Source organism: Acomys russatus, chromosome X (genome assembly GCF_903995435.1).
Source record: "Acomys russatus chromosome X, mAcoRus1.1, whole genome shotgun sequence".
NCBI classification, from domain to species: domain Eukaryota; kingdom Metazoa; phylum Chordata; class Mammalia; order Rodentia; family Muridae; genus Acomys; species Acomys russatus.
Genome location: NC_067169.1, coordinates 78797577 through 78811534, shown reverse-complemented (window position 1 = coordinate 78811534; position 13958 = coordinate 78797577).

Genomic DNA, 13958 nt, shown 5'->3' with positions numbered 1-13958 from the left:
GTACATATACACTATGGAATACTACTCAGCTATTAAAAACAAGGAATTCCCGAAATTTGTGGATAAATGGATTGAGCTAGAAATGATCATAATGAGTGAGTTAACCCAGAAGCAGAAAGACTCAAATGGTATATACTCACTTATATCTGCATACTAGCCCAAGGGGCATGTCCCACGAAAGCCTTCACTTACCAGGAAACTGGGACAGAGGGGAAGGCATCCTATTGGGACTCTAAATGAGAGACGCATGGGAGAACAGCAAAATAAAAGGATCCAGAGGGTCCTAGAAATCTACAAGTAGAACAATATGATAGGCAGATTTGGGCCCAGGGGTCCCGCTCAAACTAAGGCACCAGCCAAGGACAATACAGGAGGTAAACTTTAAACCCCTTCCCAGATCTAGCCAATGGTCAGAATATTCTCCACAGTTGAGTGGAGAGTGTGATACGACTTTCTCACGTACTCTGGTGCCTCACATTTGACCATGTCCCCTGGAGGGGGAGACCTGGTGGCACTCAGAGGAAGGACAGCAAGTAGCCAAGAAGAGACTTGATACCCTATGAGAATATATAGGGGGACGTAATCCCCCTCAGGAACAGTCATAGGGGAGGGGAATAATGGGAAAATGGGGGGGGGAGGAATGGGAGGATACAAGGGATGGGATAAACATTGAGATGTAACAAGAATAAATTAGTAAAAAAAAAAACACTCGTAAAAAAAAAATGCCTCAACTGTATGCAGAATATATTACTTCTAGATTTTTAAAATGTGTCCTCCTAACACTCTCGATTGTATCAGTGCTGGCATTATTAGTCTTCTCTCATTATTTTTGGCCACCAAAATCTCAAACTTCTACATCACTGTGCTGGGATTCATCGTGTTAGGCTGCACTGGTAAGGAACATTAGCCAATCTAGTTCAGGAACCACCCAGGGATTAGGAGGCAAGGTTCCAGTCACAGATTCAATGGAAGAAATGTAGAATAAGGCTTTTGAAGGCAAGAGATGCATTTATGCAACTTGTTAGCCTGCACAGTTCCCAGTACCTCATAATACACAACATGTGTAATTAGAATAAAAACTATCTTCCCACTTGGTATCTCATATATGTTTTGTTTGTTCCCTTTCCATTAATTTATTGAACACAGAAAAAGAAATCTGGACGAACTCCTTCAAAACCAGAGTTCATAAGATATGTGCACCCAATGTGATCTGCAGGTATAAGAGAAACAAAATTAATAATAATAATATTCTTATTAAGCATTAATAATACAACATATATTAAAACTGGGATCAAGCTGTAATTAAAATCCCAACCGGTAGATAAACACCATCGGTGACAAGTGAGCACAGTAGTGGGAATTTAGGCAGCAGAACCATCTGCTTCGCCCTGTTCTACGTGTTGTTTCTATGGAGGAGACAGTCATCTCTGAAGGGAAAGCAATTAATATGTTCTTCCTGGCCCCACACCCTGCTTTATCAGTGTCTCCAGCTATTAGAATGTTTATAGTCTACAAATATGGGCTGATGGCCTATTAGTCAGAACAGCTTGTCAGCAGATCTTGAGCTAGGGGCGAGAATGGCCCCTGAGCCAACTCATCCTCACACAGAATTCTCCCCATGGAAAGACAAAGACAGTCTGCTAACATGAAGCCACCTGAAGAAGTCACAGGAGAACTCACTATCACCACTCCTGAGCAGCTAGCTCTCTTTTACATCCTCTGCTTTCATTTGTAAAGCTTTATGCAAATGCTTTAAGGTGTTATACTGTGTGGTACATTATTTAAAAACAGATCTCACTATTAATTTCCTGAATTAAGGGGAAATTCTTGCTATCACCTAAATCCAGGGATCTGGAAAAAAAATGAACATATTCTCTCTCTTACTAGTTTCCATTCCTGACAGTTTGGTGTTTAAGACAGTGTGATGTTTTAGTATCAGACAGAGCCTACATTTGAATGACTATTACCTCAGCCTCAGTTTCTTCTGCAAAGTCCATTCAAAGGCTTGGAGAAATCCAGAACACAGTTAACTACATGGCCTTGGTCAAATTATTGAACTATTCTGTATTTCAGTTCTCACATGTGTTAATTGAAGATAATAGTAACTACCTCATACTGTTGCTGTGGGAATTCCACAATGCAGGTATTTAACTCAGAATTTGGCATATAGTAGATTGCTCAATAAAACTTAGCTATTGCCTAATAGTCTCTCTTCTACACTTGTCAACTTTCTAACACTTGTACCTGCTTAGAATTTCAATTTTCCAAAATACATGTGAGCTTCTCTTTGAGCCTGCACTCACAAAAAAAAGGCCAGTCTAAAAATCACTTTTATATATTTTTTTGTCTTTTCAGTGGTACTAGATGACTACTAACATACAGTACACTTTAAAAATTATGGAACCATGGGAAATTGCTGAATTCCTCTGAGCCTGTGTCAGTTTTAATGTGCTAGGTTTGGTTGCTGGCATCTCCAGCCTGCAGTTTACAGGCTGCTTACGTCACAGGATAGGTATGAATGCAGGTCAACACATTTGTTCACCATGTCATGTTGCCAACGTCAAACAGGAGAGAAATGGGGAGACAAGAATGAATCTGTCAAAAGGAGAAAAACTACTCTTCATTTGGCCTTGGATTTCTCTGTGGGTGTTACTCTAGTCCCTCACTTCTAGTTACCATCCAGTTCCCTAAAATGAATGCCTTTACTACTATTCCCACGCCCCCACCTCACCAATTACTACTTGTTACGTTGTAATCTCTGGCTTCTTCCTTCTACTCATTCTCTAAATATTCTTTCCATATCCCTTATATACCTTCATAATTGCCATACTAAGACAAAACCTTTCTAATCTGTCATGCCTCACTCCAGCATCTGTCAGGGCTGCCACATCTGCTTTTCTGCTTTGCCACATCTTTTCTCCCCGGGCTTTCCTTGTCCAATTGCTTCTCTTGCTTGTCTGACTTTTTTTTTTTTTAGTGTGTGTGTGTGTGTGTGTGTGTGTGTGTGTGTGTGTGTGTGTGTGCATGCTGTGTACACATGTGGATGCAGGTGTGTGCACCTATATGAGCACATGTGGAGGGCAGGGGAGGATCTCAAGTGTCTTCCTTCTCTTACTGTCTGTCTTATTTCCTTGGCAGAGTTTCTCACTGAATTGAAGCTCACTGTTTTGGCTAGGCAGGCCCCAGGAGCTCCCAAAATCTGCCTGTTTCAGCCCCACAAACGCTTGTGGAGGTTTTAACTCAAGTCCTCCTGCTTATGCAGCAACTGGTCTTCCACCCTGAGCCACCTCCCCAGACCCCTGAGTTCTTATTCTACAGACAGTCATTGCTGAGGTAACCCTTCTTCACTCCATAGTGAAGCTCCAGTTTTTGTAACAATTTCCATGGCTAGGACAAACAATATGGCTGATGGTTCTTAATTACTAACTCCATTCCACAAATATCCCAAACATTCCTAGAACTGAAGAACTCACAACTTTCTTCCAACAACATTAAATCCTGTTGTCTAATCCTCTCAATCCTGACAAGGGGGATTTCTAACTATTTGGTCACCTATGCCAGACATCTTGGCGTCAAAGATCTTTAACAACTCCTTTTACAGACTTCAGATAAGTTAATCAGTCACTAAATCCTGTTGAATATTCTACTTTTCAAATAGTCCCCCTTTTCCTATCTTCTCTGACTTTATTTTCTTGAATCACTGAGTCCAAGGTTTTCCTACCATCCACACTATTGTTACTCTCATCATAAACAGTCTATTTCTCTCACATCTGATATTTCATTTCCATCAACAGCTTCTTCCACACCTCAGGAAAAAGCCCATGTTCCTTAAATGACCTATACTGGATTTTCTCTCTGGTCCCCACCAGTGGCAAAATGAATTCTCCATTTAAATGAATTCTGTACTCTATCTACAGAACGTTGAATCCAGCCACAGATAACAGACCTGTCTCAAATTCATGCTTTTGTACATACTGTTCCCTAGCATTTAAACACTTGCTTTGGCTTCTGCCACCCTGGGTTGTTTTTTTTTTTAATCTGTCAAGACTCAGCCAGAAATCATGTTTTCTGTGATGTATTCTAAAGCCCAATATTCAAGTAGATTTAAACTCACCAGTAATACTCTGTACATAGTTCTCCATGTGCCGCTGTGAAATATACATGCTGTTTCACCTGTATCCCTCACACAGAAATTCGAGTTTGAAACTAGGAATCAAAATGTATTTCATTGTATGGCCCATACCAAATCCATTGCATGAAATGAATTAGTGTTTCCTATATAGTTTTAAAATAATAAACATTATAGTTGCTTAATTTTTTTCAACCATTCAGTTGCAATGCTAGTTCTTACCAACTATAGTTTCTTTGGGAAGGGTCATATTATCCAAGTGCCACGCATTCTTGCAGGTTTTGCTTCATTTTGTTTGCAGGGGTTGCAAACATTTCAGTACCACTTCATTCTCAAAAGCACACATTTAAGGTAAGACCATGTATCCAGGCAAGAAAGGATGAGAGGCTCAAAAACTTTAACTTACTCTAGTCTCATAACAGAAGCAAAATGCAAGTTTATTATTTCTCAGCACACTGCCTTATCAACCACACAAGAGCTTTTCCAATCATCTTCAATAGGTCCCAAGGTCTTGTGGAAAGAACAAGCGGGCATCCTCCCATATCTGCACATACACAGGCTGATACACATTCAACCAGAGTAACTCTATGTTTAGTTTATACAACTCCTTTCCAACAGAATTTTGTTTGGTGGCGGTAAGGAGATAGCTTTTTTGTTGTTGTTTTACTGTTGCTTTAAATTTGTGCAAATCAAAACTGTACTGTGTATGACTTTCAGATATAAACCATTTGATATATGAAAACCTTGGTTGGGGATATATTAATTGGCTTTTTAATACCATGACCAAAATCTCTGACATAGAAAACTTAAAGAAGAAAAGACATATTTTGGCTCATAATTTCAGTGGGTTCAGTCCATGGTATCACGGCCCCATGTGTGCTTAGGTAAAACATCAAGAGGGTAACATTGAGAGCACTTCACATCATAGCTGACTGAAATGGGAGCTACTTACCTGACGGTCCACAGGAAGCATAGAGGGGGGCGGGCTGCTGATGCTCTGAAGGCTTTCTTCTCTCCCTTCTTTATTCAGTCGGAGGGCCTGACCCATGGGGTGGTGCCACCCATGTTAAGAATAGGGCTTCCCTGTAGTTACTCCTCCCTGGAAACGCCTTCACAGAAGCACATGCAGATGTGCCCTCAGTCATTTCCTAGGTGATCATAAATCCAATCAAGTTGACAATGTAGATTAATCATCACGGGAAGAAATCGACTAAACTGAAAAATAGCTGTAACAAAGAAATCTAATAATTAGGTATCTTTCTTGTAATTTCCTTTTCAAATGATCAACCTATAGATGTTGTTGTTGTTGTTGTTTTGGTTTTTTGAGACAGGGTTTCTCTATGTAGACTTGGCTGTCCTGGACTTGCTTTGTGGACCAGGCTGGCCTCGAACCCACAGATATCCAGCTGCCTCTGCCTCTCTGAGTGCTGGGATTACAGGTGTGTGCCACTAAGCATGGCTATACATGTTATCTTGAATGCAGTTGCCATTCATCTTATTTTCACATAGAATAGCAAACATTTTACTCTTAGAAAACTAGTATCTTATAGGCTTTCCCGTAAGACACCCGGCCAGCCCATCACAATGTCTTACAAGGCTAGCACCTGGCACAAGAAAAGGCTCTTCTCTAATCATTTAATCCTGTCTCTTCAGCAAACATAAGATTACTGTGGGTCTGACTGAAAGCTCAGGCCCTCCTTTAAACTTTCCTTTGTTCTTTGACAAGTGTCACTTATTAGCCACAGAAGTTCACTTTGGGATTGTTCTAGCTTGTTCTGCAACAGATTCGTCCTAATGGTAATTTATGGGGTGGATAGTGACTATTTAGTGCTCAACCCCGGCCTTTTTCATCTTTTGCCTAATACCTGTATACAGAGAACAAGGAGAACACAAACGGCATACTCTAGGACGATAGTAAAGCTATAAAAATATCATGCTGAGCTCTACTTGTAGGAATTCAGTTTTCTTCAGCAGAGCTTCCTCATGAATTTAGGGATACCCTGGTAGTAACCTAATCTGTTATCAGCAGTTGAGGGGCCTGAGATTCAGGATGGTCCTTTAAGGGAGGAGACAATGTAGTTTCTCAATATATCAATATCCTCTTATGAAATACACACCATTGACTGTCTGCCTTATCTCATGACGATTTCAAATTTCAAGCTTATGAACTTTCTTGACCCAAAAGAGACCTAATAGAGAAGAGCAAGTAATCACGGACTTAAACTCATTTGCTTCTATCTGTTACATATATAAACTTTCTTCAAAATATCCTGGTGGTGGAGTCAGGTTCAGAAAAAAGAAGCCAAGGAAGAGAAAAGGGGTCAAAACTAATGAATATGTCTTCAAAATGTCACTGATACCCTGTGTGCTATTCTTCAACCAGTTAGGAGTTTAGCTGCAATACTGCTTTTTCTCTTTATTTATCCTTGGGCTGAGGGGTATGAAAGGTGATAGGTAAGTTTTGCCCTGTTGATATCCTCATTTGTTAGCCTCCTAACCACCTGAGACCTGAATCAAAGATGAAAACAGTCCCATCAACCCCCTAGCACTAATCCTTACCCCACTGTTAAACATGTCTAATTGTCCTTGGAAGCTCTTTTAAAGCTCTACTCCTACTTTAGACCCACTCAGAGTATAAGGGAGAGCCTCTATTAACAGCTGAAACTTGCTGGATATTTGCCTTAGTAGGACCACTCTGAGAAAGGTAAGGAATCACTACTGGCTGACTGCCTTTCTAGATATCCTCTACTATGCCATTGTGAATCTACAGGGAAGGGGGGAAAGTTTGTTGGAAACTGGCAAGTGGGACTGTACCCTGAGTCCCCAATTACACAGAAGAAGGTCTACCTATGACACCTAATTTCTTTGCAGGCTCTAGTATTATAGTCTCCCTTATTGAGCCCAGGTAAGGCAAATTCCTTTACCAGACATTTGAAGCTCCATTGGAGTGACCAGTGTGAGGAAGTCATGCAATCAGGAGTGTCATTGAGCCAGACAGAAGGTTTTCACCCAGCGCTATCAGTACCACGCTTGGTACAAGGAAGGTAGGAGATAAACAGCAGCTGAATGAGCAAGTGCCCCTGTAGCAACATGAGCATTCGGTCATACGGCTACACCTCTCTGGCTAGGGGGACTAATAGGTACATCTTATGTTTGTGGAGGTGACAGGCATGGGCATTACAGGTACAGGTAGAGAGCATAAAAACCACAAGGCAATGGGAAGCAAGAATCTGGAGTAAGCTAAGGTTTGCATTCATGTTTTTTTTTTAAAATAGAGATCAGTGGTCCCTCAGGAGCTAGAAATGCAGCCTATTGCTTGCCTGACATAAATAAGAATTCCACATGTAGTATCAAAACAAATAGGTGATTTGAAAATAATATTCTCCTCTTACAGTTGAAAATTTCAAAAGATTTCTCTTCATGCATAGGAATACAATCAACCTGCAGACTGGCTTTCACCTCCAACATTCTGTCCTCTCCTTTGGATTCATTCACAAATGGTCATGAAGCACTTTTCACTACATGCTAAGTACACAGACTACACAGTGAAAAGAAAAAAACCCACCTCCCGCCCTCAGAGATTCTATAGTATGGCGGGAGAGATAAAATCTGACTAAGCTGTTAGTAAGTAGGAAAATGGAGAAAATATACAGATATTATGGACAATCTATCTATGGTGGAAGTTGGGAAAGTCCTAGAAGTCTTTCCTGGGACAAAGGCTTGTGACCTGAATGAAGAGAAACGAACAGAAAACAGCCAAAGAAACAAACATATTAGGAGTAGGACTGGTTTTGTTTGTTTGTTTGTTTGTTTGTAGACAGGGACTCACTATGTAGTCCTGGCCGTCCTGGACCTTACTCTGTAGACTAGGCTGGTCTTGAATTCAGAGATCCAGCTGTCTCTGCCTCCAGAGCTGAACAGGAGTAGGACAGTCTTAAAAGGGAGAGAAAATTTGACTTTTTCAAAAAGAAGGAAAAGGAGGAGGAGGAGGAGGAGGAGGAGGAGGAGGAGGAGGAGGAGGAAGAGGAGGAAATACAATCAAACAAACCTTCTTGACTTATAATGTAGAGAACAAATGTAGTGAAACAAACTAAGTTCGTCAAATAAAAATGGTGGCATCTTGGAAAGGCAAAAGCAGTGTGTACTATAGGTGCATAAAGCAAGACACTCAGCTTGGTCCTAGAGATAAGGTAGGGCCACTGTGAGAATGTGACACTTAAAGGGAGACTTGAGTGCTGGCCGATCCATGATGGGAGTATAAGAGGGTGAGAAATGAACAGCATCTGTGGCACACTAACTTACTGCTTCAGCCAAAGCAGGAATCAATTTTATTAATAATTTTGTCCTGCCTGCAATTCCAAACATCTTTCCTTCATAGCCAAATCACATCTAGTTTTCTACATTTCTCTCAAATCCCACTTTCTGTGATTATAGCCAGATATGTTGCTTCAGTACTTCTACTCCAAATTTGTCACATAGTATTTTAGAAGGTGTATTATTTGATGAGCAGAGTGTTAAATGCCTGTAATCCTAGCACTGTGGAGGTAGAGGCAGGAAGGTCAAGAATTCAAGGCCAGTTTTTGGCTACATAGCAAGTTCAATGATAGCCCGGGCTACATGTCTCCCTGTCTCAAAAATAAAGAAACAAATAAGCCAACAAAAAGCCTATTTGGTATTGCTATGACTCAACTTCACACATATCCCTAAACTCCTTATTAGACCCCTGAATGTGTGAGCTACTTTCTGTTACTTTACCATCACTCAGGATGGCTAGCATCACCTAGCATGGCAATGAGCGTTATGTTTGTAAACGAAGGGGTGGATGATGCACTGGTTTCTCTGAAAGCTCCTTCAGAATTCACTATTACTTGGGATATTTACACAAGGAAAGTGGTCTGCTTTCCCTAAAATAATTCTACTACTTTCATCTAAAGACTCAAGATCTGAAATGGACAATGTTCTCCTAATGGTCTCTGCTCCTCGCCCCCTTGCAATTCTGCCCCTTCCCCCACTCTACCTTTTATTGTTTCTTCTGTCTCCTGGTTGTCAGCCAGGATGAGAAAATGGTCTAGCTGTCCTCAGAGACTTACGCCAGCCTGGACTGCTCTGCAGTGCCATGAAGGGCCAGGACTTTTGTTTACAGCTGGGAGCCTGGTGAGGCAGTGAGCACAGCTGACAGCCCCACTCTGGAGCAAACATCAATTTTCCTCTGTCCTCTCAGCCAAGTTTCACAGACCAGCTCTATTGAAAGCTGGCTGTACCCTCCTGGATCCCACTGACATCCACCCACAACTCTAGGCTGGGAGCAGCTGGGTGTATCTCAGCTTTGTACCTTTTAGGAACTGCTCTTACTCGTTTCTCTGTCCTCAAGTTTTAATCATTTTCTCTCAACATATTCCTTTAAGCTTTGAAGGAATATATCTTCTGAGGACCCCATACCCTAAGGCCTATCCACTCTCTCACAGTCGTGTACAAACAGCCTCCTTCACTTATCCATATGGTACCATTGCTGCAAGTAGATCAAAACCACTGTTTCAATGTGTAGTTTGTAGAACCTGCCTTTCCAAGCATAATGGTGGTAAGATGCCTTGTCTTTAAATGCTTGCACTGAGGGAGGAACAGGAGGATACAAGTGATGGGATAACAATTGAGTTGTAATCTGAACAACTTAATAAAATTAAAATTTTTAAAAATGCTTGCACTTTTACACACATGTGCACATACATAGTCTTTGTTTTCAGATGGTTTTCCTACTCTTAAAAACTGTAAACAAAAAATTAAAAAAAAATAAAATAAAAATAAACAATTAATTTTAAAAGGAAAAAAAATAAAAATAAAAACTGTAAACAAGGTAGGAAAGGCATCTTCTGAAAATAGATAAGATGCCCTACGTCACACATTCCACAATCTGGCCTCCTGTTTCCTTAGCAGCTTTGACTTCTTCAGCACTCATTGAGGGTGGTTGCAAAGCTCTAAGACCCTCTTGCCCCAGCTTCCATTTTCCTGTGTGTTTTCTGCCTTCTGGTCCACAGCTTCCCTGATTACCTGAAGCTTCTTTCTGTGGTTTTCAACCTCTCTCTGGTCCTAATTTACTGGTGCCTGTGCGACGCTGCACACAGTGGCTCATTACAGCAAGGCTTCTTATGGCATCTGCTGGAGAGGCTGTCCTTTGAGGAGACCTTATTTGACTTGCTTCCTAACTTTTACATGGTCTGTTCCTACTAGCGAATATATATTTTACTCAATGTCTTGGTTAATTAATACTCTTCTAAAGAGAAACTCATGTTTGTACTGTAGCCCATAACCAATGAAGCACTTTTTAATTTTTTTCTCTTCTTAAAGAATTCTTTTATTAAGAGACTGTTCAGAACTACAGAAAAGTAAGAAAACAGTCCAAGCAACCCTATGTCTACCATTAAACAATTTAGATATGTACTACTAGCATGTCAAATAGCTCGAGCAATGTTGGCTTGTCCTTTTAAACATGGCAGCTAATAGTTTCAAAAGCTGTAACGTTTATCACTTCTGGGAAAATGTAAACTATAGGTGGAAATTACAAACACAAGAAACTTAGCCGGCAGAGGGGGACAGATTTAAAGCAACCACTCTTGAGGCAAAGTTCAAACTGCAGGCAACAACAATCACTGGCGAAAACCAGTCTTTATCTTTCTGAGTTAATGTATACCATGGCAGCTTTACATGATCCCTCCAAGTAAAGTGTGTTGCTGACAAAACCAGGCATTTTGGCATGCTTCAAGCTAAACTATTAACTCAGGAGGAGAAAAACAAGGGATCGTGTGCAAGCCTGGCATCTCAAGGTCATCTAAGGTTATCTCTGACTAGGTTCAATTCTCAGTGCTTTGGTCATTTGAAATGAGCTTTTCGACGTCAAATGGAGCCATGCGGTTGTAGTTCAGTTACAGAAGAGAACAGATATCACTAAAAGGACAAAATTTTCCCCTTAACTTTTTTATTTTTGCTTTGCCATGGGCAAAAAACATACAGATCCAAAGAAATTCGCGGGACTGGCTAAATGAAATTTCTATTGGAATGAGGCAGTATAAACAAATGAAAAAAGACATTCTTATCACAGAAATGGCATTTTGTTCAGTCTTGAAATATTACTAGTTTTTTAAATTTGTAAATTAAATAATCCTTATTTTAAGAACCATAAATAAGATAATTAGAACAAAAATTTTAAACCTCTTTTAATTACTTCTCTGTGCATGAGCGCTTTGCTTGCATATATGTATGTGCACATGTGTTTCTGGTGCCCACAGGAGTCACAAAAAAGTGTCAAGTCCCCTGAAATTGGAGTTACAGATGATTGTGAGCCACCATATAGGTGCTAGGAATTGAACCCTAGTCTTCTGCAAGAGCAACAAGTGTTCTTACCTGCTGAGCCATCTGTCCAACTTCTCCTTGGTATTTTTAGTTTGGTTCTGATTTGGGGCTGGAACATACACATGCTGACTTGCAACCAGTCCTACCAGTCCCAGGGAATCCAATGCCTTCTTCTGGCTTCACTGGGCACCAGGCACATACACGGTGCACAGATACACATGTAGATGAAGCACCTACACAAGTAAAATAAAATTTAAAGTAAAATTATAGACATACATATATGTATATATAATATATGACATGATAACAACTAAAGCTTAGGATAGAGCAATTTTTGTTTACTAGTCATAAGACATGGGAGGACAGTGGAGATAGACTACAGAATATTGTGTAACCAATACCAAGGATGGTTTTGTTAGTCACCAGGTAATGCAAGTAAGGCCCATATATACTGGCAGGCAAGTTACATGCTACACAATAGTACTCAACTAAGAGAGGAAAATTCCTAGCTGAAATGTCTTTTTCAACTAATTGCCTTGGTGAAGTTGTCAGCAGGGCCAAGAAAAGGGACATTTTCCTCACTGTTCCACTGGAGTGTACATATTTCTGCAATCTGTCTACCCTTGGGTGGCCTATGATTCTGATTATCACCGAGCCACTGTAGGAGCTAATGGTAGCCTTGAAAATTAATACTGGGCACATGAAGCCCTGAATGTCCTGTGAAGGCTGAGACCATAATAGTTTCTACCTGGCCTTCGGCCATGAAGCCACCCAAAAATTCTACTATCTTTCCCTTCCAAGTTAAAAGTGTGTGAAGAAAAGAGCGCAGCTGTAAAATCTAGCGGAAGACTATTTCTCATTTTCTGAGGACTGACCATAAGGCAGGAATCCCCTTGAGGCTTTAAGGTTGCAGGGAGTATTCACACTGATGGGGTGACAAAGCATAACAGAAAAACGCCTGGGCTTTAAAGTCAGGAACAAGTCCGGCCTTGCTCCGCAATTTACTGGTTGAGCAACGTGAAGTGACTGTTTAACTTCTCTGGGCTTCCGTGAAGATTTGCTAAGACAGCAGATGGAAAGAGCTGAGTTGTGTGCTACCTGGAACACAGCAAACATTGCTTCTAGGCCATTACTGGTCACTGCTCCACTCTAAAACTAATGGCCATTATTCACGCTCTTGCTCTTACACTCCTACTCAGTAAAGCACACAGATGGACCCATTAGAGTAGGGCTGCAGCAGTCAGAAATGTTGATTCTGGTGCCACAATTACCCCCCTCTTAATGTGCCTGGCTGACAGGAGGGGGCCTGGAGAGTGCACATCCGGTCTCAGATAAAAACTGGCCAAAATACAAGACAGGGACTTTTCCACGTTTTCTCTTGGGTCAAAAAGTATCAGTATCTCGCAAATTAAAAAAAAAAAAAAGGAAAAAAGGAAAAAAATCACTTACATAGAAACTAAACCAGAGAACTAGAAAACTTAATAGTAGAATTCCGAATGCCAGGAATTATTCAGATTTTGTTACTTGCAAATTATAAGATCAATGAAAATAACTGGACATCAGAACTTTTTTTTCATCACTATAAAACGGTATTAAGTTTCAGCTAAGTTATAAGCTTATTAACAGGACTAATGTGTATAGAGCAAGACAGTGAGTGACCAATAATGAGTTTTCAAAACTGTTTTTACTCACCACCCTCAGGCCTTTATCATACATACAAGATTATGGCACGTGCTAAAAAGGATAACTACATAGACAGAGCACTGAGAAATAAGAAACAAGAAGGAGACCACTCTTGAACTTCCGTGTTATACCCTATAGAAGGGAGAGAAGGAAAGGTACCAAAATCATCAGGCTATTTCCACATCTCCTTAATGGCTCAGGAAATATCAGTCAAAGCAGGGGACAATCTATAATATAGTTTGTTTCAGGCTCTGAAAGATGAACATTTAGGGTGACAATTCTACACATTTGTTAATCTGCCAAACGAGACTGATAGTAGCTATGCAGGGTATCTCAGAACACATCCTTTTTATTTCACTTTACATTCTATGGCACCCTCTAGTGGTGTACAAAAATAAGTTTTGCTTTTTTTTTTTTCCCCCCTCCAGTGGTTCTTAAATTTTAGAGTGCACTGGATTCCTTAGAACAATTTGTAGTGGCATGGCTTGTCAAACTCCATCCAAAGATTCTCTGATTTATGAGATTTGAGGTAGCACCTAAGAATCCAATTGTCTGATAACTTACCAGGTTAGACTGATGCTTCTGGTTTACCTGGAAAAAAAAACAGCTGGAGATCTGTTCTAAAAACCTTTCACCAAGGTGGCTGGAGAGGTGGCTCAGCAATTAAGACCACGTGCTCCTCTACCAAAGGCTCCAAGTGAGGCTCCAAGGCATCCACATCCTGTCTCAGGGCAGCCTGTAATTACAGCTCCAGGGGATCCAATGCCTCTAGCCTCTGAACTCACGTCACACACCCACAAGC